We start from the raw sequence: 27,939 nt of genomic DNA on the forward strand, positions 1-27,939 counted from the left end.
TCGACCAACGCGAGCAGCAATGTCGCGATGCGATAGACCGCAATCGCGATAGGCTACAATCCGACCTTTATCAAAGTCGGAAGCGCGATGATACGCATTTCTCCTCCTTACACGAGGCACCACAACTACGTTTCACCAGGCAACGCCGGCCAACTGCTGTTTGTGTTTGAGAAATCGGTTGGAAACTTTCCTCATGTCAGCACCTTGTGTGAATGGTCTGAAAAGCTAATCATTTGCATATCACAGCATCTTCTTCCTGTCGCTTAAATTTTGCGTCTGTAGCAATTTTAATGGCCAGCAGTCTACGTATAAACGGAAGCCACCTGTAACAGAAGAGATCACATTTCCAATCGCAAATGAATGACAGAACCGACGTAAGAGCGTGAGGGAATGGATGAAATCCTTGCAGATTGATTCTCGAGGCGTGAATCTAGACCGCTATCAGGAGCGAGCGACTGCCGTAATTGGTTTTCTGACCTCGCTAACAAAGTCTCCCTTTCCCTCTGCGTAAGAGCAAATCTCAAAGAGTTCCGCCTGTGACGTAAAAGAGAACCGTTCAGCAAATGGAGATAGGTAGCCCAATTAGAAGACTTTTATCTCAGCGCGCTATCGATCGATCGATTCTAAGAATCCCGCGTTGTGCGGTAGCGTCAGAGCGAGTATCGGAAATCCCGGCGGACCGCTCCTTAGCGGCTATTCGCGTCGAACCGGGAACCCCCGGATCAACAAGGTAGCCGTGATGGCAGAGCGCCGATACGATAATTCAATTAGACAGTGGGCGGTAACAGCTGGCGCCACGGCCGTTGCAGAAGTAATAGCTTCGTGTGCACCCTCGCTTTGCACGGGACGTTTTCACATTCGTGGCGTGGCATCAAAATTGCAGCACCAAGAACGATTTCTAATAACAAAATTCCACGTATTGTTTGTGTTAGTATCGATATAAATTATTAACTGAAGTTAATTTGTTTTTGTGCCTGCACGTTCTAACAATACCACCACTTGCAAAGTAGGTTAGAAATCAGATTAATAATGAAACTTCCTGGCAGATTGAAACTGAATACCGGACCGAGACTCGAAATCGGGACCTTCGCCTTTCGCGGGCAAGAGCTCTACCAACTGAGCTACCCAAGCACGACTCACGCCCCGTCCTCTCAGCTTTACTTCTGCCAGTGCCTCGTCTCCTAACTTCCAAACTTTACAGAAGCTCTCCAACGAACCTTGCAGAACTAGCACTCCTGAAAGAAAGGATATTGCGCAGACATAGCTTAGCCACAGCGTCGGGGATGTTTCTAGAATGAGGTTCTGTGTGGAGTTTGGAGGGTAGGACACGAGGTACTGGCGGAAGTAAAGCTGTGAGGACGGGGCGTGAGTCGTGCTTCGGTAGCTCAGTTAGTAGAGCACTTGCCCGCGAAAGGCAAAGGTCCCGAGTTCGAGTCTCGGTCCGGCACACAGTTTTAATCTGCCAGGAAGTTTCATATCAGCGCACAAGCCGCTGCAGTGTGAAGTTCTCATTCTGGAAACATCCCCTAGGCTGTGGCTAAGCCATGTCTCCGCTATATCCTTTCTTTCAGGAGTGCTAGTTCTGCAAGGTTCGCAGGAGAGCTTCTGTAAAGTTTGGAAGGTAGAAGACGAGGTACTGGCAGAAGAAAAGCTGTGAGTACCGAGCGTGAGTCGTGCTTCGGTAGCTCAGATGGTAGAGCACTTGCCCGCGAAAGGCAAAGGTCCCGAGTTCGATCTCGGTCCGCCACACGGTTTTAATCTGCCAGGAAGTTATACAGAAGCTCTCCTGCCAACCTTGCCCGCGAAAGGCAAAGGTCCCGAGTTCGAGTCTCGGTCCGGCACACAGTTTTAATCTGCCAGGAAGTTTCATATCAGCGGACACTCCGCTGCAGATTGAAAATCTCTTTCTGGCAGGTTAATAATGTTGCTCACGCAGCATATGTTCGCTTTATCGAGCAACAACAAAGTTATTGACTGTGGATGGTATCGTCAGAATGGAAATAATGAAGTCACTGTAAAAAAGTCATTAATTTTGGCATTTATCTTGAATGGATTCCCACGTAGATTTCGTCGAAGTTGTTATGGCTCATCTTGTTGATTCTAGGGTGATTCCAGTTTGACTGCTAGAAGGTCCAGATCTGTATTTTAGCAATATTTGAAGACCTAACAAATGCGTTTTTTCAGGAAATTCTTAATGATCAAACAATCCCAGATCAGAACAATGGTATGGTAGAAATAATTTTTGACTTGGTGTTCACGATCCACATTTTTATTAAACTTCTTGTAAATTCACATATACTTCTTCTTAATTGTCACATCATCAAGAAAACAGTTTTGTATAAATCTTCATATATTTAATTTCCACTTACACACAAGACTTGACTGTTCTTCTACAAAGCGAATTAACAACTTAACTTCTGCAAAGTGAAACACAGACTGGTCTGTGCGCATTCGCGCCAAAACGGTTACAAGTAAGTCAATGATTATGACAGACTCACAGAAAAGAATACGCACAAGAACCATACATTAATAAAACAAAATGTGAGCCGGCCGCAGTGGCCGAGCGGTTCTAGGCGCTTCAGTCTGGAACCGCGTGACCGCTACGGTCGCAGGTGCGAATCCTGCCTCGGGCATGGATGTGTGTGATGTCGTTGGGTTAGTTAGGTTTAAGTGGTTCTAAGTTCTAGGGCACAGATGACCTCAGAAAAGTCCCATAGTGCTCAGAGCCATTTTTTTAACCAAATGTGAATATCGTCACAGAAATATGTCTGTTACTTCGCTGAAAAGTAGTACGATATTACTGGTATCGAGAACTGGGGTTGGAGAGCCGTAATGGTCACGTAAATAAAGAACCATTACAACGTGAAGACAACTGTAAGGATTTGGATACGGTTTTCCATAATAGACTGATTGACGACAAAGGTTTCTGTATATCACTATATACTGTAAATAGGTGTCCAGCCACACACACTTAGTGCTAGTCCATAAATTGATACAGTAGCGGAAATCAGTAGAAAGGGATGGAGTTTTGTAGAAAAATTAACATTATCGGTTGGAATAGTCGTGGATAACGTATATCAATAGTATGAAATAGCATACCGACAAATGCAGTCAAAGTGCCAAAGAAACTGCCTAATAACGTATAGGGACCCTGCGAGCACGCAAAAGGGCCGCAACACGACGTGGCATGGAGTCGACTAATGTCTGAAGTTGTGCTGGAGGGAACTGACCACAAATCCGTAAGAGCACGACGGGGTGTAGATCTCTTCTGAACAGCACGTTGCAAGGCAGCCCAGATATGCTCAATAAGGCTCAAGTCTTAGGAGTTTGGCGGCCAGCGGAAGTGTTCAAACTGAGAATAGTGTTCCTGGAACCACTCTGTAGCAATTCTGGACTTGTGGGGTCCTGCTGGAATTACGTGTGGGCCGTCGCATTGTCCTGCTGGAATTACCCAGTCCGTCGGAATGCACAATAGACGTAAATGGATGCAGGTGACCATGCAGGAATCTTTCTTACGTGTTACATGAAAGAGTCGTATCTAGACGTATCAGGGGCCCCATGTCACTCCAACTGCACACGCCCCACACCATTACAGAGCCTCCACCAGCTTGAACAAAATGGTTCAAATGGCTCTGAGCTATGCAGCAATAGATGAGGTCATCAGTCCCATAGAACTTAGAACTACTTAAACCTAACTAACCTAAGGACATCACACACATCCATGCCCGAGGCAGGATTCGAACCTGTGACCGTAGCGGTTGCGCGGTTCCAGACTCTAGCGCCTAGAACCGCTCGGCCACTCTGGCAGGTGAAATTTAAGTACAATACGATTGCAGTGTGCTAAGTATATGTGAAATGTATTTGACATGCACGTATGAGGGGAAAACCACTGGTAAAAAGCTCATTGTAAACCCTCGAAACGATTCCAACGAATTTGGTACGGTACATATATTAGTTACAAACTAGACAGAAATACTGTAGGGAGTAAGAAATACGAGCCTCCTACTGTGGTGAGTGTGATAATGTGGAGAGAGAAAGAGGGGTAGGGGACGGGACAGACACCGATGAGGAAGGAGAAATTAGGTGCAGAGAAGAAGTGTAGGAAACAGACAGAGATAGGGAAAGGAGGAAATGTGTAGAGCAGAGGAGCATATAGACAGAGAGCTTAGGAGGAGATGGACAGAGAGATGGAGGTGAAGAGATAGACGGAGAGAGAGGGAAGGAGGAAGACAGAGAGAAAGATGACATGGACTGAAAGAAGACTGGAATAAATACATACCCGAGCAACGCCAGGTAGTGGAGCAGGAGCAGATAAAATTAATTTGTAGCTGAGTTGGCGTACACAAGTCCGAACTTCGTGGTATTCCATGGGTACGAGGTTACTGTGCATGTTCGGATTACTGCCAAGTATTATGTGACCATTTTAGCTGACCACATCCATGGCATGGTACAATATTTGTTCCCCAACGATGATGCTGTGTTCCAAGGTGACAGGGCCCATCCTGCGTGACTGGTTTTGCGATTATGAGGATTAATTGCCCCACCTCCCCTCGCCACTACAGGGACCAGATGTCAGTACTACTGACGCTTTCTGCACTACTTTGGAGTCAAGGTTGCGACCTGGCTTTGCACCTCCGTCGTTGGTACCTGAAGGGGCCACTGTTTTGCGGTAGTAATGATTAAGATCGTTATTTATAGATTCACCCGCAACTTCTTGGTAGGACAGTTCCATGTTTAAGGTTTAAAAATAAGTGAATTGTTTCTGTTCTACTGATTTTCGTTTATTTCTAACTAGTTTTCTCCTATCTGGGCCATCTTCAGGAAGCAACTGGTTTATGTCTCGAAGGGACACTAGTTCTTAAGCAAATATACAGTCCACTGACACAGAATGTTCGGCACCAAACTTCTTTTTTAACGTTCAAGCTACACTTTACACAATGGACAGTATCATTATTTATTTACTGCCCTTAAAATTGTCCATTGGGCAATATTAATATCTATTTATTGCGGTTAATATTGTAAACTGTATAAAGTGTAACTTCGACGTTAAAAGTCACGTTTGGTGTACAACATTCTGTACAAGTGGATTGTATCTTAGCTTATAATGTTTCGTTGTTTAAGAACTGATGTCCTTCGCAGACGCTTGTCAGTTGTTTCCTGAAGATGGTCCAATCAAGTGAGAACTAATTAGAACCAAACAAAAATCTATAAAGAAAACTGTGTGCTTCTTATTCAACGTAAAAGAAGTTGTAAGATTGGCTTGACAACAAGGACCTGTATTTATCCATTCTTAGAAGACTGGAAGTTGTTTTGAATTGCATCGCCTTTCCTATACCGTATTAGATATGGTAATGTGTTATATTCTTAGAATGAGATTTTCACTCTGCAGCGTAGTGTGCGCTTATTTTAAACTTCCTGGCAGATTAAAACTATGTGCCGGACCGAGACTCGAACTCGGGACCGTTGTCTTTCGCGGGCAAGTGCTCTACCAACTGCACGACTCACGCCCCGTCCTCACAGCTTTACTTCTGCCAGAACCTCGTCTCCTACCTTCTAAACTTTACAAAAGCTCTCCTGCAAAACTTGCCGGACTAGCACTCCTGAAAGAAAGGATATTGCGGAGACATGGTTTAGCCACAGCAGAAGTACTGGCAGAAGTAAGGTGTGAGGACGGGGCGTGAGTCGTGCTTGGGTAGCTCAGATGGCAGAGCACTTGCCCGCGAAAGACAAAGGTCCCGAGTTCGAGTGTCGGTCCGGCACACAGTTTTAATCTACCAGGAAGTTTCATATCACCGCACCCTCCGCTGCTGAGTGAAAATCTCATTCTGGAAACATCTCCTAGGCTGAAGCTGTTGCAGGTCCTGTACGGGCCTTTCTGGATGCAGAAAATGTTCGACTGCTGCCCTGGCCAGCACATTCTCCAGATCTCTCACCAATTGAAAACGTCTGGTCAATGGTGGCCGAGCAACTGTCTCGTCACAATACGCCAGTCACTACTCTTGATGAACTGTGTTATCGTGTTGAAGCTGCACGGGCAGCTGTACCTGTACACGACATCCAAGCTCTGTTTGACTCAATGCTCAGGCGTATCGAGGCCGTCATTACGGCCAGAGGTGGTTGTTCTGGGTACTGATTTCTCAGGATCTATGCTCCCAAACTGCTTGAAAATGTAATCACATGTCAGTTCTAGTATAATATATTTGTCCAATGAATACCCGTTTATCATCTGCATTTCTTCTTGGTGTAGCAATTGTAATGGCCAGTAGTGTAGCTTGCAGCCTACAGCGAGAGCAGTAATACGGAAATGGTGAGCAAGGTGATGTGAGAGTGAGATTTACAAATCGAGATAGTAGAGCAGTATGCTTGGTAAAAGAACGAAATAGAAGCGACAGTCTAGAAGGGGAGTGAGAGGAGGGAATGGGGTCTTGAGAGGAGATTGTGGGAGTGAGGTCAAAATGAGAGCGGAGAGCAGAGAGGTCAAGGGTAGGAATAAAAACTTGGAGGTCGCCAAGGAGAGTGTTCCGAGGAACTGCATAGCAACCGGTGCAGGCTGGGAGGCGTGTGTAGTGGGCGCAGCTGCAGCTGCATCTGCAGGTGGTGACAGCTGGGACCAGTGCCGTCATCAACTTTTGGGGAGGGCAACCACAGCTCAAGAGACATTATGAACAACAATACTCATCACTCAATAACCATTCAAATTATTATTCAACAGTCATGGCTTGTAAATTCCGATAAGCATTTATTAGGTGTACTCAATTTTACTGTGTCAACCCACCAGTGTGGTCTGACTCAAACCTGGACTGCTTCCCAAAAGCTGGAAATCCGTAACTGACCGTCTACAGTATACAGGGTGGTCCATTGATAGTGACCGTGCCAAATATCTCACGAAATAAGCGTCAAACGAAAAAACTACAAAGAACGAAACTCGTCTAGCTTGAAGGGGGAAACCAGATGGCGCTATGGTTGGCCCGCTAGATGGCGCTATCATAGGTCAAACGGATATCAACTGCGTTTTTTTTAAATAGGACCCCCAATTGTTAATACATATTCGTGTAGTACGTAAAGAAACATGAATTAGTTGGAGCACTTTTTTCGATTTGTGATAGATGGCGCTGTAATATTCACAAACGTATAAGTACGTGGTATCACGTAACATTCCGCCAGTGCGGACGGTATTTGTTTCGTGATACATTACTCGTATTAAAATGTGTGGTTTACCAATTACGGAAAAGGTCGCTATCGTGTTGATGTTTGGCTATTGTGATCAAAATGCCCAAAGGGCGTGTGCTATGTATGATGCTCGGTATCATGGACGACATCATCCAAGTGTCCGGACCATTCGCCGGATAGTTACGTTATTTAAGGAAACGTCAACCACGACCTGCAACAAATGATGATGCCCAAGTAGGTGTTTTACCTGCTGTCGCGGATAATCCGCACATCAGTAACAGACAAATTACGCGAGAATCGGGAGTCTCAAAAACGTCGGTGTTGAGAATGCTACATCAACATCGATTGAACCCGTACCTTATTTCGATGCACCAGGAATTGCATGGCGACGACTTTGAACGTCGTGTACAGTTCTGCCACTGGGCACAAGAGAAATTACGGACAAAAAAATGGCTCTGAGCACTATGGGACTTAACTTCTGTGGCCATTAGTCCCCTAGATCTTAGAACTACCTAAACCTACCTAACCTAAGGACATCACACACATCCACGCCCAAGGCAGGATTCGAACCTGCGACCGTAGCGGTCGCGTGGTGCCAGACTGAAGCGCCTAGAACCGCTCGGCCACTCCGGCCGGCTAATTACGGACAATGACATGTTTTGCACGCCTTCTATTTAGCGACGAAGCGTCATTCAGCAACAGCGGTAACGTAAATCGGCGTAATATGCACTGTTGGGCAACGGAAAATCCACGATGGCTGCGACAAGTGGAACATCAGCGACCTTGGCGGGTTAATGTATGGTGCGGCATTGTGGGAGGAAGGATAATTGGCCCCCATTTTATCGATGGCAATCTAAATGGTGCAATGTATGCTGATTTCCTACGTAACGTTCTACCGGTGTTACTACAAAATGTTTCACTGCATGACAGAACGGCGATGTACTTCCAACATGATGGATGTCCGGCACATAGATCGCGTGCGGTTGAAGCGGTATTGAATACCATATTTCATGACAGGTGGATTGGTCGTTGAAGCACCATACCGTGGCCCGCACGTTCACCGGATCTGACGTCCCCGGATTTCTTTCTGTGGGGAAAGTTGAATATTTGCTATCGCGATCGACCGACAACGCTTGACAACATGCGTCAGCGAATTGTCAATGCATGTGCGAACATCACGGAAGGCGAGAGGAATGTCGTTACACGTATTTCCAAATGCATTGAGGTTGACGGACATCACTTTGAGCATTTGTTGCATTAATGTGGTATTTACAGGTAATCACACTGTAACAGCATGCGTTCTCAGAAATGTTAAGTTCACAAAGGTATATGTATCACATTGGAACAACCGAAATAAAATGTTCAAACGTACCTATGTTCTGTATTTTAATTTAAAAAACCTACCCGTTACCAACTGTTCGTCTAAAATTGTGAGCCATATGCTTGTGACATTACAGCGTCATCTATCAGAAAGCGAAAAAAGTTTTGCAACTAAAACATTCATATTTCTTTACGTACCACACGAATATGTAATAAAAAATGGGGGTTCCTAATTTAAAAAAACGCAGTTGATATCCGTTTGACCTATGGCAGCGCCATCTAGTGGGCCAACCATAGCGCCATCTGGTTTCTCGCTTTAAGCTAGACAAGTTTCGTTCTTCGCAGTTTTTTCGTTTGACGCTTATTTCGTGAGATATTTGGTCCGGTCACGATCAATGGACCACCCTGTAGAAATGTAGCCATTTGTGTAGTTGTCATTGTTTTTTGGTGAATCGCAACGCTATGATTCCGTCTTTCTACCATTTCAAGAATTACATGCAGTGATTTTTTTTCTTCACAGATAAATCTGAAGATGCGTCTGTATTGATGTGAAACTGGTAGTTGCGAGTAAAGCAGCTTCATACAGCAAGGAGGGTTTTGGGAACACCTCATTAATTGTTGTAATTTTTAGGAACATTTGAATGGTTATTGAGTGTTGAGTGTGGATAATGTTATTCATACATTCCTCATCATCATCATTATTGTACAGTTAAAGCTTCTTGATCTTTCTTCTGTCCGTGTATAATCTGTCACGGAGAACGTCAACCTTTGTTCTCCTTCTGGCAGCGACGTCTTTCTTGATCATGTCCACTGACGGTTTCTGGGTCACCCTGCAGGGCGTTTTTCTTCTATATCACTTCCAAAATTTATTCCGTCTGTTCCTATGCTTGCAAAGGCATTACCGCAGTGTTAACACCAGTTCGCTTCAGATCACTGAAGTTAAGCGCTGACGGGCTTGGCTAGCACTTGGATCGGTCACCGCCACAATGTGCCGAGCGCTGTTGCCAGATGGGGAGGACTCAGCCGCTGTGTGGCTAAATGAGGAGCTACCTGACTAAGAAGTGGCGGCTCTGGTCACGAAATCTAACAGCCGACGGGAGAGCAGTGTGCTGTTCATATATCCATCCATATACCCATCCAGTGACGGCTTTGGATAAGGGTGACATGGCGGTCGGTCGGTTAGGTTGAGCCTTGAAGGCCTGTTCAGATGAAATTCTTGTAGTCTCCAACTTCATTACATTCCCGAACGACTGTTTTCAGGATGTGCTGCTTAGGTCTAAAAGGGATGACTTGATTCTGGATTTCGTCCTCACCTCAATTCTTAACTTGCGGGTGGTGGACCTAAGGAATTTCGTTCCTAATGCCTGGTGTCTCGGGTGAGTCTCTCTTTGTGAGGGTGTGTGCTTCGATGGCGTTACTCAGTACTGGCATGAAGTACCTGCTGAAGATCACTAATTTTGCTTTTGCTGGGACGTTGTCATTCCATAAAACGCTCCTCACTCTTTCGCATTCTATAGTTAAACTTCTGTCTATTCAAATTATCCCTGGACATTTTCAGAGTGCGGTGTCGCAGTGGTTAGCACACTGTACTAGCATTCAGGAGGATATCGGTTCAAACACGCGTGTGGCTATCCAGAATTAGCCTTTCCGTGACTTCCGTAAACCGGTTCAGGCGAATGCTGGGATGGTTCCTTTGAAAGGGCGCAGCAGATTTCCTTGCCCATCCTTCCCAAATCCGATGGGACCGATGACCTCACTATTTGGTCACCTTCCCCCAAACCAACGAGCCTGACGATTATACTTCCAACTTCCGGAAAACTGTCTACACGCTCTAGGAAAGTACTAGCTAGTGTCACACTTGCATGATGTCCGTCTCTGTTGGCTGCCATCACCGTTATCTCGGCACTCTGATGTGGGGTTTGTACTCCTGAAACTTGCACTGACATATCTTTAACCTGACGTGAACATCCTCTTCTGTTTCACAACAGGACGTGTCATCATCAGCGAATCGACTGCATTAAGTTCACGAAAACTATTCTTGATATTCTTTACCGCAACAGTGATGAGCAGTGGTGGGAACAGTGTATTGCCATGCTGTTCTCCACTCTGCTTCTTTCCACATACAGCAGGGGACTGCCAAGGGCTAAGGGAGTAAACCCTGAAAGAAAATCCTTGATAACACCTGCAAAGCCAGTAAAAAGAGTCCATTTGTAACAGCTTTCGAAACAAAAGACTGGGGTGAGTGTACGGTTAGATTATTGAGAACGTGATGGGCAAGGTGTATTGGTCAGTTTTGCTATGGTGAGGGAGGTATTTACAGCTGAAATATGCAGAGGAAGATGGTGTGCAAACAAATCAGCGCCCCACAAGGAGACAGCATAGGTATGCAGAAACTACGCTAAATCTACATCTACATTTACGCTCCGGAGGCCATCTTATGATTGAGCCTTTTCCTGTTCCAGCCACGAATGCTCCACTGGGAAGAAACATGGTCAGCCCCAATCTGTGTAATCTTTGCTTCGCATTCTTTTCGCTGAATATATGCTATCTGATCATACGTATCTGGACAGCCCTATCTACTGCGGAATTGGCCACTAGCTATCACGAGAGGCGGACTCACAAGCCTAAAAAAAACATGCAGTAATGTGTTGTCAGGAAAGAAACAGTGCCATCAGAAAGGGTCAGTCAGCAGTGCTCAGACACTATGTACGTGGACTAGTCACTCGATCTCATCTGAGAAACGAACCCATGAGAGACATTTCATCACTATTAAAATTGTGTAACTCGACCGTTGGTGACTGATAGTCAATGACAAACCTCAGCTACTGAGGGACAGTGGAGCATTGCAGAGGGTCGTCCAAAGAAATCGCAAGAAATCAGCGGAAGGAATCACTTGTGAGTTCTAAAGTGCTACCCGCAGTCCAAATATAAGAGGCAGTCAAATGAAAATCGGAAAAGTGGAGAAAAATTAAGTAAACTGTTTACTATTTCAAAAGTAATCGCCTTATGGATGTTTAAAGACGTGTGAGGGCTCGCTCACATCCTTGGAAGGTTTCTTCGAGTATGCTGCAGATGTTTCACAAGGAAGCCCTCACGCATCCTCCACGCAATCCTAGTCTCTCATCATGCGGGTTCCAAATTTTTGCAGCTTTGAAGAAAGACCTTCGTGGGCGTCGATTTCCTTCGCACTAAGATGTTCCCATCTAGTAATGAAGAAAGAATAAGAGTATTGTCTATGGCTGTGCTACTCTTCCCCTGCACTCTAATTGGAAAAAAAACGCAATCTACATCAGATCATATGAATTTAGGAGATCTACCAACATATACTAAATTTATATACGTTAAGGGCCAGCTCTTGTCTCCATGCCTTCCTGCATTTCGCAACACGTTTCTAGCGTTACTAGGCAAACGGGCATAAGTCCACTGCGGAGTGTAGCTCGCGGCGTAAGATTGGGAGAGGATTGGCTCGGAGAGTGTGTGATATAGGGATGTGATGTAGGGGATAGCGGTTTTTCCAGTTCTTCCGCCGTCACCGCTGACGACCGTGAAAGATTTATCTTTGCATCTTCTCGGTGTGCCAACGCGATTTGCATAGACGCATCACTTGACTTACTCCCCAGTGTACGATTTCTCCTTCGAACTCGTAGGACACGACGAGTACCTGTTGCAAAAACCAGTTCATATCGTCCATTACAAGAAAAAGAACTGTAAGATAGAAAGGGTCTTCCATTCTATGTGGTAAAAGATATTCCAGCCATCTTACTAAATACAGTCTGTGTGGCTTCTCAGTGCATCCAGGTGTATGCAGGGCGATTTTGCTAAATGGGGACAAACTGAAGGAAACCGACCCTGAAAGGATAAGGAGCGAAATAAGTGATGTGGACATACGGCTGGAAATCCAAGGGAGGTACATCCACTTGGGGGTTGAGATAAAACACCTCAGTGATCCATACATCAGTACCAGACAGCTGGCCGAACACCGTGGGGTAAGTCAGAAAACCATATGGAACTACAGCCGCTATCCGTATCACTTATAACACGTGCAGGCCTTATTATATATGGACCTGCCAGTGCGGCGACGGTTCATTGCTCAGGCCACCATGGTGCTGGGATTTCTGTTAGCCATTCTCTTCACAGAGGGAGCTATCTTTACAGGAGGCAGTATAGTCAACTTTCACACCACCCACCTGTGGGCTATGGAGAGTCCTCACGATATGGTGGCTTCAGACTATCAGCAACGGTTGGTGTGTGGGCAAAGGATCACTGGTGACCACCTCGTGGGACCAGTGCCCTTTCCACAGTGGCACAGAGGTGAGGCATTTCTGCACTTCCTGCCTCGTCTGCTGGAAGACGAGTGGCTACTGCTGGATGGTGCTCAAGATCACTTCCACATTTCCGTGTGCAGCCATCTCGACAACATCCAACCCAACCCAGGAATTTGACAAGTTGGTCCCGTCAGATGGTCCACTCGGTCGCTTGGCCTCAACCTCCTAGATTTGTACCTGAAACCGGTCGAGTATGAGGAGCACAACCCGGATTTTCAGACACTAGAACAGTGTCGCCATTGGGTTGCATAATGGCAGATCTGAAAGAGTGCACCAGTGCTGTGTCGTCTTCACTCATGCTTAGAGCCCTGTGGAGCCCACTCCAAACACCTCGCGTAAGGGTAGACTCATCACAACATGCAGTACACTACATTGCAACACGCAGACATGATGAATTAATACACAATGTGAATCTCCGACCATTCGTCCACATTACTTTCTTTCTCACTTATACTCCCAGAGATTGCTTCCTGTAACCTGTCTCCATTTAGCAAAATACCCCTGTGTTATGACTGGCCGATAACACTGTTTTCATGGTTAAGTGACTCAACAGAGAGAAAATGAGTGAGATCGATCTCCACATGAGTATAGGGAGCCTGCCCACAAGCCCATTCACTCAGCCACAGAGGTTTCAGACAAGCTGCATCCGATTAGGCTAGACTCTCAGTGTGACACCCGAACACAACTCTGTGGCCAATATGAAGATAATTGGACTGAAACGAGTTATTTTGTGCAGGATAGACCTGGCGGCCTTCGACAGAACTTCCGAGGTTGTTCAAAGATATTTGTCGAGTATTTTGGTTTCAGAGACGTGTGGCCTCCGTTGGATGGTTAGAGCGTAATTGCATTTCCATTTAAAAAATGAATTTAGGGGATGAGGTACTGGTCGAAGCAAAGGTGTGAGGAGGGGACGTCATTTGTGCTCAGATAGTTGGAGGATAACATGCCATAAGACGGCAAAGGTTACAGGTCGCAGTTCTAGTAAAGCAAACAATTTTGTGGATGTTTATACTTGCATGTCGACTGATTTCTCATCCTCATATACACTGGAAGGGGTAGGTAGTAAGGTACCTATGATCACAATATCTGCAGTTACACCCCTAACACTCCGCATATATTGGAGAAAAGTACAATGAAGATTCAGAGAAACTGGTACACCTGCCTAATATCGTGTAGGGCCTCCGCGATCACGCAGAAGTGCCGCAACACGACGTGGCATGGACTCGACTGATGTCTGAAGTAGTGCTGGAGGGAATCGAAATCTGGAATCCTGCAGGGCAGCCCGTAAGAGTACGAGAGGGTGCAGAACTCTTCTGAACAGCAAGCTGCATGGCATTTCAGATATGCTCAATAATATACTGGGGGTTTGGTGCCTGACGGAAGTGTTCAAACTCAGAAGAGAGTTCCTGGAGCCAGTCTGTAGCAATTCTGGACGTGTGGGGTGTCGCATTGTCCTGCTGGAATCGATCAACTCCGTCGGAATGAACAATGGACACGAATGGATGCAGGTGATCAGAGAGGATGCTTACGTACTTGGCACCAGTCACTCGTATCTATAACTATCGACGGTCCATATCACTCCAACTGCACACACTGCATAGCTTTACAAAACATCCACCAGCTTGAACAGTCCCCTGCTGATATGCAGGGTCCATGGATTCATGAGATTGTCTCCAAACCCGTACATGTCGATCCGCTCGATACAACTGGAAACGAAACTCATCCGACCAGACAGCATGTTTCCCGGTCATCAACAGCCCAATGTCGGTGATGACGAGCCCAGGTGAGGCGTAAAGCTTTGCGTCGTGCAGCCATCAAGGCTACACGAGTGGGCACCGAAAGCCCATATCGATGATTTTTCGTTGAATGGTTCGCACACTGATCTTGTTGATGGCCCAGCATTCAAGTCTACAGCTGTTTGCGGAAGCGTTATACAGGGCTATTACAAATGATTGAAGCGATTTCGTAAATTCACTGTAGCCCCATTCATTGACATATGGTCAAACACAATACAGATACGTAGGAAACCTCATAAAGTTTTGTTCGGCTGAAGCCGCACTTCAGGTTTCTGCCGCCAGAGCGCTCGAGAGCGCAGCGAGACAAAATGGCGACAGGAGCCGAGAAAGCGTATGTCGTGCTTGAAATGCACTCACATCAGTCAGTCATAACAGCGCAACGACATTTCAGGACGAAATTCAACGAAGATCCACCAACTGCTAACTCCATTTGGCGATGGTATGCGCAGTTTAAAGCTTCTGGATGCCTCTGTAAGGGGAAATCAACGGGTCGGCCTGCAGTGAGCGAAGAAACGGTTGAACGCGTGCGGGCAAGTTTCACGCATAGTGATGTGAAAGATTCAGTGTTTAAACCTCCTCTACCAAGAAACGTGCCAGAACTGCGAGCTCGCATCATCAGTGCTTTCGAACTCATTGATGGGGACATGCTGCGCCGAGTGTGAGAGGAGCTTGATTATCGGCTTGATGTCTGCCGAATCACTAAAGGGGCACATATCGAACATTTTTGAATGCCTAAAAAAATCTTTTTGTGTTTTTGTATGTGTGTGCAAAGCACTGTGAAAATATCTCAAATAATAAAGTTATTGTAGAGCTGTGAAATCGCTTCAATCATTTGTAATAACCCTGTACTTCTGTCACGCTCAACGAATCTCTTCAGTCGTCGATGTTCCCGCTCTTGCAGAATGTTTTTCCGGCCGCAGCGATGTCGGAGACTTGATGTTTCACAGGATTCCTGATATTCACGTACACTCGTGAAATGGTCGTAAGGGAAAATTCCCATTTCATCGCTACCTCGGAAAAGCTGTGTCCCATCGCTCGTGTGCCGGCTATAACACGACGTTCAAACTCACTTAAATACTGATAACCTGCCATTGTAGCAGCAGTAACCGATGTAACAACTGCGCCAGACACTTGTTGCCTTACATAGGCGTTGCCGACCGCAGCGCCGTATTCTGCCTGTTTACATATCTCTGTATTTGAATACGCATGCCGGTACCAGTTTCTTTGGCGCTTCAGTGTATCTTTGGATTTCGTTTGATTTGTTATCCTCATATAGCTTAGCATTTCTATATTCCACTGACAATATCTGCACAACTGAGCAGATGTTGACGGTACCGTCAGATTGGACGAAGTTGAACGATTTCGGACTTGAAACTGAAATAGTTATTTAACTAATAAAATTAAAATATTGATTATTCTCTCAGAACATGAGTATTGAGCTTCTAACACATAGAAAAATTTATAAAAATGTGCGTCAGTCTACTTCACCCCAATTGTTATATGAGAGTTGTGCATTGTTTATGATTCAATTGGTTCAAATGGCTCTGAGCACTATGGGACTTAACATCTGAGGTCATCAGTCCCCTATAACTTAGAACTATTTAAACCTAACGAACCTAACGACATCACACACATCCATGCCCGAGGCAGGATTCGAACCTGCGACCGTACCGGTCGCGCGGTTCCAGACTGTAGCGCCCGGAACCGCTCGGCCAATCCGGGCGGCCATTGTTTATGACTCTAGGTTGACTTTAATAGATAACTTTAACAGTAACTGAAAATAAATATAGACTAATAATTTAATTTTCAAGTAAGTACTAAAGTTGACTACTAATAAAGCTTAAGGACAAAAAGAGGAGATAACAAACTTGTCTCATGAAATTTCGAAGACACATACACTCGCCTTTTTAGTACTTAAACTGATTGACGACCATGTGTTTTATTACGACGTCTATGAATGATTTTTAATGAGAATTCCTTTGGGAATTTTACAACCTCAGCTAGTCTTGTTACTGCTTATTCTTCAACTTAAAATTTCTGAGAGGCAGTTTTAAAATATCCAGGTTACATTTTTTCATGTCACCTGATTTAGGTTTGTACATAAGCGGCATTTTCATAACGATAGGTCTTAAGATCTCAACTGTATGATAAACAAACGGAACTGCGATCTGCGAGAAGATGACGAATTTAGTGTCGTAGTGATACACAGCAGTACGGACAGGTTTACGCACCAAGAAGCGGTCGATATGCATCTCGCGTGTGAGTTCGCTGAATACAGCGAAGTAGGACAACGACGCTAACCACATCACAGTACTTTTGCGTCTTCTTCATGGTAAACAAATCCGCTACAGTTGTGAAATGCTTTCCTTAACTGAGGTCTTACATGACAGAACTTACTATTCACTATCACGGTTTCGAGCTCTGAGCCCCATCATCAAAACTACTCCGTGCGAACAGGCCTCGTAGTGCTGCGGCCACAGACGCTGCGATATCGGTGGATTCCGCCGAAGACCGACATCGGTCGGGGACGGCCGATCTTTTCAAATCAGTACGCCACTACGTGCGCCGTCACACTACAGCTCATTATATCTCCCGAACGTACAGACTTCGGACGACAATCGGTGAAATTCAGATTAGTTCTTTTGCTTCGGTTAAATCTACCGACGTTGTCGTATACTAAACCTTTAGGAGAAGAAAGAGTGAGTTTGTGGCATCCTGAGGATAAAAATATCGTAAGCGGGATATAGTTGGGAATCTATGGACTGGAGCCGCAGGCTGATTCCCAACATCAAATAGGCAAAATCTTTATTGGTGATTTTAGGCATAGATTATAACGTCAAAAATTAATTTGTTCAAATGAAGAGCTACAGTACTGATTCTTCTTTGTGGTAGACTGTCGTTACTTGTCTACAAATTATTATTACTGCTTACTGCCAGTAGGGTGTACGGTATGTACGAGGGTAAGCCAATTATTATCCGAAAAGTAGTTATAAAATTTTATTGTAATCAAGTAGGTAACTTAAAATGACATCACTTTTCGACATAGTCTCCTTGTATTTCAACGCACTTCGTCCATCGGTGTACAAGCTTCCTGATGTCGTCATAAAAGAAGGTTCTCGGTTGAGCTGCGAGCCAGGAATGCACCGCTTCTTTCACTGCTTCGTCCGAGGCAAATCGACGGCCCCTTAATGCCTGTTTGAGTGGACCAAACAAGCGATAGTCAGAAGGGGCGAGATCGGGACTATATGGAGGATGATCCAGTACTTCGAATTTGAGTTCCTGGAGCGCTCCAGCAGTGTGGGCGGTAGTATGCGGACAGGCATTGTCGTACAACAACACAAAACTTTTTGACCGCAGTTCTCGGCGTTTGGTTCGAATTTCAGGCTTTTTTAGCCTGGCAGTAAGCATCTCACTGTAACGTACACTGATTATTGTTGTGCCCCTTTCCCCACAATGATCCAATACTGGACCTTGTGCATCCCAAAAAACCGTAAACATCAGTTTTCCTGCGGACGATTGCCTCTTGAACTTTTTCTTGCACTGCGAATTTGCGTGTTTCCATTCCATACTCTGCCGTTTACTCTCCGGCTCGTAATGATGGATACATGTTTGGTCACCAGTAATGATCCTGTGTAAGAAGCTGTCCCCTCCGTTACCATAGCGATGTGTTAAAATTTATTTGTAGCTCTTTTTATGAATCTGTGAAATTTAAATAATAAACTAGGATTAGATACACTATTATTTTAAATTTTAATTATGTTTACATCCAAACGTTTCTTGCAGACGCGCAAGCGCCTTTGTTTATGCAACTGTGTGAGTTGTTTTGGGACCCATCTTGCACAAAGTTTATGAAACGCAGGTCTGTTGTGGATGATTTTGTAGGCAGAACCGTGACTAATTTGCGGACGATGTGCCACTTCGTGAATAGTTAATCGTCTGTCTCACAGAATCATTTCAGGTGAACGCTCAATGGTTTCTTCATTTGTGGCAGTAAACGGTCGTCCGGCTTGTTCATCGTGAGCAACACTTGTGCGACAATTTCAGAATGGTTCAATCCATTCCCAGAGACTCCGTTGTGGCAAAACACTTTTCCCCTACTGTACCGGAAGTCTTCGATGAATTTCGGCCCCTCATACGCCTTCCGACCACAAAACACGGATCACTGAACGTTGCTCTTCTTCGGTGCAAATAGACAGCGGAGCCGCCATGATTATCAACACGGCAGCGATAACGTAGATAACCTAGCAGTTTGAAAATTGCGAAGATATAACAACAAGTAAACAAGGCATGCGTCATCAAATGGTTGAAATGGCTCTGAGCACTATGCGACTTAACTTCTGAGGTCATCAGTCGCCTAGAACTTAGAACTAATTAAACCTAACTAACCTAAGAACATCACACACATCCATCCCCGAGGCAGGATTCGAACCTGCGACCGTAGCGTTCGCTGGGCTCCAAACTGTAGCGCCTAGAACCGCACGGCCACGCCGGCCGGCAGCATTGATTTCAGCCCAGTTTAAATATTTTACAAAGGTAATTAATTGGTTCGCATAATTTGCCTGTGCATCAGCTCCGGTTCGTCGTTCATACCTTTCTTAATATACTGTAACATAGCTACAATAAGGTACATGTTCGGTTGGCTATATAAACGGTCGCTGGTCCGGGTTAAATCGAAAACTTTTTACCCCATGTTCTCAGCTGGAATAGTAACCTACCACTAAGACCCTCTCCACCAAACCGCGATTCTGCACTCGAGCTTTTCAGAGATATTTGTTGCGCTTTAACTTTTACCCGTCTTCCTCTGCAACTTACCCGCACTTTTCTCCGAAATTCGAACATGTTGCACCACTTTACACTGCTGAACGCTTTTCCCATGTCGAAAAATCCTATGAACGTGTCTTGATTTTCCATAATTGTTGCCTGCCTTATCAGTTGCAACGTGAAGGCTGCCCCTCTGGTGCCTTTTACCTTTCCTGAAACCAGACTGTCCGTCACCTAACAAATCCTCAATTTTCCTTTTCAGTCTTCTGTACATAATTCTTGTCAGCAATTTAGATGGACGAGTAATTAAGCTGATGCTACGATAGTTTCACGCACTTGTCTGCTCTTGCTGTTTTCGGAACTGAACGGATGTATTTCCGAAAGTCTGACGGTATGTGTCGCTAATGTCATAGTTTCTACACACTAAGTTGAATAGTCGTTTGGCTGCCTAGTGATTCTAGAAATTCCGACGGAATGTTAACTAACACTCTTCCGTATTTGGTCTCAGGTATTGGGAGGCTCTTTTAAGAGGGGTAGGACGTCAAACGGGCCGACTTGGAGCAGGACATTTTAATTTCCACTGTCTACACTTTTACAAATAAATTCATAAAACTTTAACAGCATGATCAGGAAGGATTCAGGATTCACACTCATAGCAGTGGAAGCTCAAGAACGTAACAAAACACATTTTTTTACATGTGAAATTCCATCATTTTTTCACTTGTTACTGGCTGCATTTGTTGCTATAGGTACACTTTTCTTCCTAAGTAAGAGAAATTCTTCGATAACTTTTGCACAGCATACAAACCATAGTTACAGGTGTGTAGAACTCTATAAGTTATGTAATTTATGAAAAAATGAATGAACTGTTACATTTTAAAGTTCATGTTTAGAAAAAACTCAACTTTTATAGTTAATTATCTCAATTTTTTCCACAGTAGATTTGGAAAATCCTGGAGTTTCATACACCTGTAACTACTGTTTGTATGCTATGCAAAATTCATCGAAGAATCTGTCTTACTTAGGGAAAAAAGTGTACCTATAGCAACAAATGCAGCCAGTAATAAGTGAAAAAATGATGAAATTTCACATGTAAAAAAAAAGGTATTTTGCTACGTTTTTGAACTTACACTGCGATGACTGTGAGTCCTCAATCCTTCCTGATCATGGTGACAAAGTTTTATGAATTTATTTGTAAAAGTATAGACAGTAGAAATTAAAATGTCCTGTGGTGACTCTCTTGCCCAAGTCGACCTGTTTGACGTCCTACCCCGCCTAAATTCTGAGTCTATCTGTGAGTCTATCTCTTCCACATCGACTCCATCTTCTTCTTCTACCACTTAACAACTTCTTACAACATTTGAACATAATTAAATCTTTTTTAAATTTCCTTTCTCTGGCATGATTAATGACAAATGTTTAAGACATTAACTCTTTTGTAAAGCAATCCGACGATCGAAGCAGTTTTATTTACGGCAGCTCAGTTATTTAAATAATCGGGGACGAGGAATTTACCGGTAAATTACCAGCAACAAGCACGAAAAAGTGACTCACACGAAGACGCCAGTTTTGTCTGAAAATGGCGGGGCGTGCACCTGTAGAAATATCGGTGGTTGCCGACTACGTCACCGGCTGCATCCCCTTTAAGTTAATTAACCAATAAAACAACGCCAGTCTGCCCAGCCTACGACGTACGACATCTGTACTGACGGACGGCTACTCAACGCTACGACATCTGGACGTACGTGGCTTCACCTCCTTCTGCCAGGTGTTGAAGACACCCACCACAGCACTGCTCGAACACCCGCTAAGTCGCGCAGCTTCTGAAAAGCTTTTTCCTGTTCTCTTGGTCATTACAATCTGGCGTCGATCAAACTCAGACCTCGCACCTTCCCCATTCTACACGCGAATAGCACCCTCACGGATACTACAAAATGGTTCAAATGGTCTGAGCACTATGGGACTTAACTTCTGAGGTCATCAGTCCCCTAGAACTTAGAACTACTTAAACCTAACTAACCTAAGGACATCACACACATCCATGCCTGAGGCAGGATTCGAACCTGTGACCGTAGCGGTCGCTCGATTCCAGACTGTAGCGCCTAGAACCGCTCTGCCACTCCGGCCGGCTTGCAAGTCGTAGATAACTTCTGCTATCTTGCATCTACTATAGAATCATACATGTCTGTTGACAAGGAAATTGATGCTCGCATTGGAAGAGCTGCGACAACTTTTGGCAAACTCTCTACACGTGTTTGGAAATACAACAAACTCTCTTTGACCACCAGAATTCTTGCATATCAAACTTGCGACCTCAGCATCCTTTTGTATGCATCGCAAACATGGACTACCTGTGCCAAACAAGAACGTCCCCTTAATGCTTCCCACATACGGTGCCTGAGATCCATCCTCGGAGTAACGTGGAAGGACCGAGTGACCAACGACGCAGTGCTATCTAAAACTAACTGCAACAGTATTTCAGCTGCCTCGAAGCAGACACGACTCCGCTGGCTGGGACACGTCCACCGTATGGATCCTGACAGATTACCACGTGAGGTGATGCTTGGAGAGATCTCTATAGCCAAAAGACCTGTAGCACGTCCTGTATTGAAGTTCGAGGACTCCTGTAAACGAGATATCGACAGCTTTGGAACCGACACAAACAGATGGGAGGCACGGGCTAGCATGAGACCAGAGTGGCGTGATGATATATCATCTGGAATGTCGAAGCATGATGTAGGCTTGTTACACAGATTAAGGCAGAAAAAGCTTCGCAATGCCACCACTGCTCCTGCCTCAGCAGCCAGATACACTTGTGACAGTTGCGGCAAGAGATGCCGTGCTGCCATTGGCTTGACAAGTCATATGAAAAAATGCAACCCATTAACACACAGACACTGCAACAATCATCTACCAAGATGTCGTGGCCAATATATACAGGGTGAGTCAGCTAACATTACCGCTGGATATATTTCGTAAACCACATCAAATACAGACCGAACGTGAGGAGAGGGGCTAGTGTAATTGTTTAATACAAACCATACAAAAATACACGGAAGTATGTTTTTTAACACAAACCTACGTTTTTTTAAATGGAACCACGTTAGTTCTGTTAGCACATCTGAACATATAAACAAATACGTAATGAGTGCCGTTTGTTGTATTGTAAAATGTTAATTACATCCGGAGATATTGTAACCTAAAGTTGACGCTTGAGTACCACTCCTCCGCTGTTCGATCGTGTGTATGGGAGAGCACCGAATTACGTAGGGATCCAAAGGGAACTGTGATGGACCTTGGGTACAGAAGAGACTGGAACAGCCCATTACGTCCACATGCTAACACCTTTTTATTGGTCTTTTACACTGACGCAAATGTACATTACCATGAGGGGTGAGGTACACGTACACACGTGGTTTCCGTTTTCAATTACGAAGTGGAATAAAGTGTGTCCCGACATGTCAGGCCAATAGATGTTCAATGTCGTGGCCATCATTTGCTGCACACAATTGCAATCTCTGGCGTAATGAATGTCGTACACGCCGCAGTACATCTGGTGTAATGTCGCCGCAGGCTGCCACAATACGTTGTTTCGTATCCTCTGGGGTTGTAGGCACATCACGGTACACATTCTCCTTTAACGTACCCCACAGAAAGAAGTCCAGAGGTGTAAGATCAGGAGAACGGGCTGGCCAATTTATGCGTCCTCCACGTCCTATGAAACGCCCGTCGAACATCCTGTCAAGGATCAGCCTAGTGTTAATTGCGGAATGTGCAGGTGCACCATCATGCTGATACCACATACGTCGACGCGTTTCCAGTGGGACATTTTCGAGCAACGTTGGCAGATCATTCTGTAGAAACGCGATGTATGTTGCAGCTGTTTAGGCCCCTGCAATGAAGTGAGGACCAATGAGGTAATCGCCAATGACTCCGCACCATACATTTACAGTCCACGGTCGCTGTCGCTCTACCTGTCTGAGCCAGCGAGGATTGTCCGCGGACCAGTAATGCATGTTCCGTAGATTCACTGCCCCGTGGTTTGTGAAACCCGCTTCATCGGTAAACAGGTAGAACTGCAACGCATTCTCTGTTAATGCCCATAGACAGAATTGCACTCGATGATTAAAGTCATTACCATGTAATTGGTGATGTAGCGACACATGAAACGGGTGAAAGCGGTGACGATGCAGTATGCGCATGACACTACTTTGACTCAGTCCACCGGCTCTCGCAATGTCCCGTGTACTCATGTGTGGGTTCATGGCAACAGCAGCTAACACACCAACTGCACCCGCTTCTCCTGTGACGGGCCTGTTACGGACCCGTTTGCGCGCTACGACCATACCTGTTGCATACAGTTGGCGGTAGACGTTTTGCAATGTGCGGCACGTTGGATGCTCTCTGTCCGGGTACCGTTCTGCATACACCCTGCAGGCTTCAGCTGCATTTCGTCGACACTCGCCATAGATGAGTTTCAGAGTTCGGATACACCATGGTCACAGTTCCTACAACACTACACTATCACAGACGTCTGGTAACACGGTGTACTACAGTTGGTCTGTGTGCGGAGACGAATGCAGAATAACAATAGCAGCAAGCGCTACATGCGGACACTGCGACAGCTAGACCAAACCACAACAGTGCACTACAGCCACACTCGTAAACACGGTCGTCATCGTAAACATGTCCCTGCAGATGCTGCTCGCCGACCGTGGCCCGTGTTTGTTACAACACGCAACTGAGGTTTCAAGCGTCAACTTTAGGTTACAATATCTCCGGATGTAATTAACATTTTACAATGCAACAAACGGCACTCTATTTGTTTATATGTTCAGATGTGCTAACAGAACTAACGTGGTTCCATTTAAAAAAACGTAGGTTTGTGTTAAAAAACATACTTCCATGTATTTTTGTATGGTTTGTATTAAACAATTACACTAGCCCCTCTCCTCACGTTCGGTCTGTGGAATCGGTTCGTCAGTATTTGATGTGGTTTACGAAATATATCCAGCGGGAACGTTAGGTGACTCACCCTGTATATACAGGGTGTTACAAAAAGATATGGCCAAACTTTCAGGAAACATTCCTCACACACAAATAAAGAAAAGATGTTATGTGGACATGTGTCCGGAAACGCTCATTTTCGTTTCGTCAGTATGTACTGTACTTCCTCGATTCACCGCCAGTTGGCCCAATTGAAGGAAGGTAATGTTGACTTCGGTGCTTGTGTTGACATGCGACTCACTGCTCTACAGTACTAGCATCAAGCACATCAGTACGTACCATCAACAGGTTAGTGTTCATCACGAACGTGGTTTTTCAGTCAGTGCAATGTTTACAAATGCAGAGTTGGCAGATGACCATTTGGTGTACGGATTAGCACGGGGCAATAGCCGTGGCGCGGTACGTTTGTATCGGGACAGATTTCCAGAAGGAAGGTGTCTCTGTAGGAAGACGTTCGAAGCACTTGATCGGCGACTTAGGGAGCACGGAACATTCCAGCCTGTGACTCGCGACTGGGGAAGACCTAGAACGACGAGGACACCTGCAATGGACGAGGCAATTCTTCGTGCAGTTGACGATAACCCTAATGTCAGCGTCAGAGGAGTTGCTGCTGTACAAGATAACGTTGACCACGTCACTGTATGGAGAGTGCTACGGGAGAACCAGTTGTTTCCGTGCCGTGTACAGCGTGTGCAGGCACTATCAGCAGCAGATTGGCCTCCACGGGTACACTTCTGCGAATGGTTCACCCAACAATGTGCCAATCCTCATTTCAGTGCAAATGTTCTCTTTACGGATGAGGCTTCATTCCAACGTGATCAAATTGTAAATTTTCACAATCAACACGTGTGGGCTGACGAGAATCCGCAGGCCGGCCGTAGTGGCCGTGCGGTTCCAGGCGCTGCAGTCTGGAACTGCGAGACCGCTACGGTCGCAGGTTCGAATCCTGCCTCGGGCATGGATGTGTGTGATGTCCTTAGGTTAGTTAGGTTTAACTAGTTCTAAATTCTAGTGGACTAACAACCTCAGAAGTTGAGTCCCATAGTGCTCAGAGCCATTTTTTGAGAATCCGCACGCAATTGTGCAATCACGTCATCAACACAGATTTTCTGTGAACGTTTGGGCAGGCATTGTTGGTGATGTCTCGATTGGGCGCCATGTTCTACCACCTACGCTCAATGGAGCACGTTATCATGATTTCATACGGGATACTCTACCTGTGCTGTTAGAACATGTGCCTTTACAAGTGCGACACAACATGCACGATAGAGCACCCGCACATTTCAGTCGAAGTGTTCGTACGCTTCTCAACAACAGATGCGGCGACCTATGGATTGGTAGAGGTGGACCAATTCCGTGGCCTCCACGCTCTCCTGACCTCAACCCTCTCGACTTTCATTTATGGGGGCATTTGAAAGCTCATGTCTACGCAACCCCGGTACCAAATGTAGAGACTCTTCGTGCTCGTATTGTGGACGGCTGTGATACAATACACCATTCTCCGGGGCTGCATCAGTGCATCAGGGATTCCATGCGACGGAGGGTGGATGCATGTATCCTCGCTAACGGAGGACATTTTGAACATCTCCTGTAACAAAGTGTTTGAAGTCACGCTGGTACGTTCTGTTGCTGTGTGTTTCCATTCCATGATTAATGTGATTTGAAGAGAAGTAATAAAATGAGCTCTAACATGGAAAGTAAGCGTTTCCGGACATGTGTCCACGTAACATATTTTCTTTCTTTGTGTGTGAGGAACGTTTCCTGAAAGTTTGGCCGTACCTTTTTGTAACACCCTGTATATTTCGAGTGCGTGTTTTCCGCGGTGAATGAGATCCTCGCTGCGCGTTTCGGTAGCCAGTGGGCCGTGTAGCGCTGGGCAGGGCAGGTGGTGAGCGGCACACAGGTGGCGTGCTGCGGACCGTGTCCAGGTTATGACGCCGGGACACCTCATACGGCACTCCTGGCGGAACCCGTTCTGCTCCGAGGCCGATGGCCCCAGATTAATTGCGACCGGTTGCCGGCGTGTCGGCAGGGGTCGTTCGCACGAGTAATGGGGAGCAGCTAGCGGTGAGTAGCGGCATATAAGATGGGCAGTCGTAAAGTTTCAATTACCACGTCGAAAAACTCGAGGTGATACCACCAAACTTGGTGATGGCTTCAGATCCTTCTTTGCATACTCACCCTTCAGTCTGACACAGTTTTCCCGACGATACAAATGAAATGACACAATTTCAGAGACTTTACTGGACTCATACAACTATGATTTTATGTATGCAGACAGAATTGGCGAGAGAAAATTTGTACCAATGCCTTGAATCGAACCCAGATCGCCAGCCAGGGTAGCCGAGCGGTTCTAGGCGCTACAGTCTGGAACCGCGCGACCGCTACAGTCGCAGGTTAGAATCCTGCCTCGGGCACGGATGTGTGTGATGTTTTTATGTTAGTTAGGTTGATGTAGTTCTAAGTTCTAGGGGACTAATGACCTCACAAGTTAAGTCCCATAGTGCTCAGAACCATTTTTTTTTAACCCGGATCTCTTCTTCATTAGACAGGTGCGTTAGCAAATAAGCCACGTGGTCACAGTGGCTCACTCAACTGCACGGATTATCTTGGCCCGCCTCCTTCCTCTATCCAAATTCTCACTGCCGCCCATCCCCTTTAACTCCTTACATTTCATTTGTATAAGTACCTGCACCTGGATTTCAGGCTGGGTCCCCTAATTACATTCGATACTAATGTGCCTCATCAAGAAAAGCAAAACGAGGATAATCTGAGGCAATTAGATTAGGAAATGAGACACTTAAAGTAGTAAAGGAGTTTTGCTATTTGGGGAGCAAAATAACTGATGGTGGTCGAAATGTAGACTGGCAATGGCAAGGAAAGCGTTGCTGAAGAAGAGAAATTTGTTAACATCGAGTATGTATTTAAGTGTCAGGAAGTCGTTTCTGAAATTGTATGGACTGTAGCCATGTATGGAAGTGAAACATGTACGATAAATAGTTTACAGAAGAAGAGGATAGAAGCTTTCGAAATGGGGTGCTACAGAAAAATGCTGAAGATTAGATGGGTAGATCACATAACTAATGAGGAGTTATTGAATAGAATTGGGGAGGAGTTTGTGGCACAACTTGACTAGAAGAAGCCATCGGTTGGTAGAGCATATTCTGAGGCATCCAGGGATAACCAATTTAGTATTGGAGGGCAGCGTGGAGGGTAAAAATCGTAGAGGGAGACCAAGAGATGAATACACTAAGCAGATTCAGAAGGATGTAGGTTGCAGTAGGAACAGGGAGATGAAGAAGCTTGCACAGGATAGAGTAGCATGGAGAGCTGCATCAATCCAGTCTCAGGACTGAAGACCACAACAGCTAATGTGCCTCTGTTCGTGTGTAATAGGCATTTGAAGTAGAATGGGGCGGCAGTGATGGTTCAGATGGCGCTGAGCACTATGAGACTTAACTTCTGAGGTCATTAGTCCCCTATAACTTAGAACTACTTAAACCTAACTAACCTAAGGACATCACACACATCCATGCCGCACACTCCGTGGGTGGAGCGCC

At 45.4% G+C, this 27,939-nt stretch overlaps 1 protein-coding gene across 1 annotated transcript in view; it reads left to right on the forward strand.

Moving 5' to 3' along the window:
- The window catches only part of LOC126159401 (solute carrier family 46 member 3-like), a 544,700-nt gene that overhangs the window by 389,209 nt on the left and 127,552 nt on the right, over nucleotides 1-27,939 (forward strand). The gene's annotated exons all lie outside the window — the stretch shown is intronic.

This window comes from Schistocerca cancellata, unplaced genomic scaffold (genome assembly GCF_023864275.1).
Source record: "Schistocerca cancellata isolate TAMUIC-IGC-003103 unplaced genomic scaffold, iqSchCanc2.1 HiC_scaffold_1132, whole genome shotgun sequence".
Taxonomy (NCBI): Eukaryota; Metazoa; Arthropoda; class Insecta; order Orthoptera; family Acrididae; genus Schistocerca; species Schistocerca cancellata.